The 4,759-nt window shown below is 45.3% G+C and overlaps 1 long non-coding RNA gene across 1 annotated transcript; it reads right to left on the bottom strand.

Annotated features, from left to right (window-relative positions):
- Positions 1-1,638: 1,638 nt before the first annotated feature.
- On the bottom strand, positions 1,639-3,542 carry LOC144463783 (uncharacterized). The gene is made up of 2 exons (XR_013491785.1): positions 2,821-3,542; positions 1,639-2,731 (listed from the first exon to the last, which is right to left on the bottom strand). It is a non-coding gene; the product is annotated as an uncharacterized LOC144463783 (long non-coding RNA).
- Between the last annotated feature and the right edge of the window lie 1,217 nt (positions 3,543-4,759).

The following is a 4,759-nucleotide window of genomic DNA, read 5'->3' on the forward strand; positions in this document are numbered from 1 at the left end:
TTCGGCCAGTTTCCCGCGGAACGTCACCTTATATCCTTCTCCTCCCGAAAAATAAACATGATTTGTAATGTTGTTATATTGAAGACCTAAGCGTGATGTTATCGGGTTGCCGATGCATTTAGCATTAAATTCTTTTAGTATTCTGGGAATGGAGTCGTAAAACCCGGCAAACAGTGTTATAGTGGCTGTCTGGTTGGTTTTACTGTCGTATATTAACACGTCTGCGTCAGAAGCAGGGAACGTTGACCACACCCTAGGGTACTGAAGTTCAATAACCCCCACCTCGTACGGTTCGCTCAGAACGATCGGTTTTGCTAATTTTGTTCGGTAGCGCCATATCTTGTTATTAGGATACACGTGTAGCGATGCATTACTCGGTAACGTGACATAAAATCCGTTCTTGTTCTCCATCTTCTTGATGTTGTTGGGACGTGCGACAATTCCAAAGTGGCTGTGTAAACAGATAACGCCCCGTGATATATATATATATATATATATATATATATATATATATATATATATATATATTACACGTCAACGATGTCCTTTTCAGAGACCCACGAGTTAAATTTCTCAGGCCACCCCAACCATTTCACAAGCGCCATCTTTTTCCGGCCTATAGTTTTTCTGGATATTATTTTCTCTATTTTAAACACCTTGTTTTTGTCAATGATTACCGGCTGTAGCTCAGGCTCGTAAAATGCGCCTTTTACCTCATCACCCGAGCAATCTGATATTCTATACACAGGCTGGTCACGGGCTATGCGCCTAGTTATTGTAAAAAACTCGTCTGTATATGTTTGTTCATAACCTTTTCTAAACACCCCTCGGAGTTTTGATATTCTCACAGTGTCCCCTACATTATATTTGAACGATACGATCCTCGGCGGTTTCTTCTTCTTCTCCTTGTACAGCGTGTTAAAGACGAGCTTCTCGTTGTCTTTGTTTACATCGGATGGGGCCATCTTTATCGATCTGTGGTGAGACTTGTTGTAAGCGTTGACGAGGTCCTGGACGACATCAACATATCTACGCGAATTAACAGACGTTAGATATCTCCACATGCGGGTCTTAAATGTTCTGTTGAAACGTTCAACCGTGCTAGCCTTAGTCTCGTTTGAGGTAGAGAAATGTTTAATTTTATACACCTCCATTAGGTGTTGAAACTGTTTGTTATAAAACTCTGTCCCCTGATCGGTTTGGAGTTTTACAGGTATGCGGCCTTCGTTCAAAATGTCTTCAAACGCCTTTGCAACAGATGTACCGGTCTTGTTTTTAAGACACCTAACCCATGCATATTTAGAAAATACATGGATACATGTCAGCAGGTAGCGCACATTGTCATTTTCTGCTGAATATTCACTCATGTCCACCAGATCGGCCTGGAACTGTTTGTCAATACCGCTAACCAACACCCTATTTCTAGGGAAGTGTACAGCTGCTCTAGCGTGGAGGGTATACACATCTTGCCCCTGCAAGTAACGCTTTACTTCAGGCATCCCCGGAGCCTCCCCAGTGCATTTTCTAACAGCGTCGCAAAGTTTTTGTACACCTCCAAGACCCCCTGGGTGTGCGGGGTCGTGGTAAATCTTGTCTAGCGTGCGCTCCATATTCAGTCAACAACACAAGTGGCCAGGATGAGGTCGACACACCGTCTTTTATTTATTTATTTATGGTTTTTCAACATGTTTAGGTATTTTACACACACCGTCACATCTCTGTCTATCATGTGTCGCACTAGGTGCTGAACTGCATCACAAACATCTAATGGCACACCATTTTTAATCATCAAAACACACGCATCACAAAGAAATGCAGAAGACAAATAACGTGGCCTGTTGCAAACGCCTCAGACTCATTACAGTTTGTGAAATATGCTGTTACCACATCTTTAACCGCTGATGAACTGTGTGCTGCCGCACACACGGTATCATTCCAATTTATAACATTTGTCCTTATATCGTTTAAATGGTTGTTGAATGTAACACAGTCGCGTGGGACACAGTCACCGGTAATTACCCCGTACAGAAGTGATGTCAGTCTGTTCATGGCATGGCGTCTTTTCCACGACAAAAGATACGTGGCTATTGTGATCCCAAACAACAACATCATTTTTTCTGTGGTAAATATTACAAATCTGTCGATATGCAGCAGCAGCAGCACTTGGTCCACACGGTGAAGGCGTTGCGTAAAGCGGTCTCGTGCTTGTGGTCCTCCATCGTCTCCATTTCCTCGTTGGCAGATATTCCGTCACATCCGGGTCTGAGATAGTGTCTCAGAGTCTCGGCCGCTCCTAAAAGCCTGTCTTGTGAGAAAGCCCCCGGTGATATCTGCGCAAACAGGTAATGTAGAGCTTTTCCTAGAGACTGCTTGAATACAGAGTCCAGAATCTGGTCAAAATACATACATCTGATCTGATCAAATTCAAACAAGCAAGAGTGATGACGCTGACTCGGGTGGCTGATTTTACACCCGCTGCAGAGAGCTTTTGTTTTTTCCCACCCTGCGTGATACTGGCAGCGTGATAGAAAGTCTTTGATCGTGTCCACGTCGTCTTTTGTCAGGGACAGTGTCGAGACATGTCCCTTCTCCTCCTTCTTCTTCTCCTTCTTCTTCACATGCAGCGCCTCATGCGACTTCATATGAGGTGTGCAGGGTTCCACACCACCGCAATCGTTTTCCCAACACCCTCTAGTATCATCGTCGTCACAGGTGTTGATAAGGACACTACCTGTAAAAAAAAAAAAAAAAAAAACATTAAAATCTTATACACCGTTTATCATAATTTAAAATGACAAAAAATACAAAAGTTATGCTAACCTAGGCTTTATCAGTAGTCGACGTGTCTGATGATTTTCGGGCGGCACAGGGAAGGAAGGTGACTACCCCGCGCATTAGCCTGCGCATCATCGAAAAGAAGACGTTTTCTAACACTCTGATAAGAAGAGAGGATCCTGTCTCTTCTGATGCCCTTGTCAGCTTCGTCAAACAATTTCTGCAGAGATCTCCAGTCGCACCACTGAATAAAGAAAACAGTTTTAAACCACTCGTCACGCTCTTGAAGTGTAAGAGGGTAGGGTTGTTGTCCCCATGCGTCGCGGCCTCTGCTCGCGATCACAGATTCTCGATCTTTGCACACACTGAGAAAAATAAAGTCCTCCCGCCGTTTGTTAAAACGATCCGTCTCGACGCGGTACATCTCGGGGCCCGTTTTGCTGACCCACTGCGAGACATAAATACTCTCTGGGAAACCGGGTTGGTCTAGGTCAGGGCAGACCTCTGACCAAAACAATTTCCAATCTCTATGCATCAAACTGACCGTCCATGTTTCAACGCCTGGAACCACACTGCGACCGGTGGCCGCACTGAGTGTAACGACAGAGTCCTGATATTTAACATTGTAAACATACCCATTAACCCCCTCCAGCTCTAGCTCAAATTCACGATTCTCCGGCGTAACGAGACCACTTCCTACACGTCTCCTTTTCTTGTAAGGGGCCCGAGCATCCACAACCGTCGCCGGGTCATTAGACATACCTGGGCGGTCGCTTGACCCGATGCCGCTGTTGCTGGTGCAGGAAGACATGGTTGCAGAAACATCTTGCAGAATACAGGCGATCGTTGAAGAAAAAAAAAAAATCAGAGTTCCTCCCGCCGTAGCTTCGCCTTCCGAGAAGTTGAGGATGTCCTGCTGAGAAAATCCCTTGTATATATATGCACACCACCTACATCCGGCCGCAAAGAGGGGCTTTTGATTAGCCAATAGCTACGGTTTCATTCGGAACCACCCCCAGAAGGAGGCGCTATGTTTAACCAATGAGAGCAGTATTTCATATGACGTTTGTGGGGGAGGGGATTGGGGGAGGGGCGTGTGTGTGTGTGGGGGGGGGGGGGGGCAACGCACGCACGTTTCGCGTGCACACACGCACGCGCGTTTCACGCGCGCGCGCGCACGTTTCGCGTGCACGCGCAAAGCTGGTCCCTATATACTACTGATGTGTTACAAGGTGTTTCAGCTGTGTGTCACATAGGTGCCCTGTGCGCTTGACAAAGTGTAGTATTTGCAACATGCTCTTATCCTAAGGTGTCACATATTGCCACTTTGTCAGTAGACTTTCACATCTACATTTTATGCGCAAGGTATCCTCCTGCATCTGCTGTTGACATTGCGGGATGCCACAACCAACACCAGGACGTCAAGAAAAGCACGTGGTTAGGTTTTGGTGACAAAAGTGTGCGGGTAGATTAAGATAAAAACATCATGGTTTTGCTCTAAATTCATACAGGAGGCAAACACTGGGCTCCCAGGTGAAAGTCTTGGGTTTGCTGGACTTGTCCACCTCCCCTCTATAGAAACTTTCTTTATATTACGTCATTAGGCTACTGCCAGGTGCCATCTGGCCACATTATGAATTGACTTTGCGCGTCCATGTATAATACTGCTGCGACAGATGACTGACACTGAAATTACTGACCAAGTGGCATTATTTGACAAATGAAAAATGAGAACAGGCTGGTATTTGACAACCTGGGAGGCAGAACGGGTTGAAACAACCCCTTCCATAACACCTTCAAAAACAACGCATGTGAGATTTCTGATGGTCCAGTCAGCATGAGGTCATCATTTGTCAGTGCTTTACAAAACCATTAAAAAACAACTCAGATGAGCTGCTACCTCTATGGCTAAGATACTTGGCGAAGAGTTGGAACAACCATGGTCATGGTTAAAGAAATCATTCTGTTGATGACTGTTGGTAGG

The sequence above is a fragment of the Epinephelus lanceolatus genome, chromosome 7 (assembly GCF_041903045.1).
Source record: "Epinephelus lanceolatus isolate andai-2023 chromosome 7, ASM4190304v1, whole genome shotgun sequence".
Lineage (NCBI taxonomy): Eukaryota > Metazoa > Chordata > Actinopteri > Perciformes > Serranidae > Epinephelus > Epinephelus lanceolatus.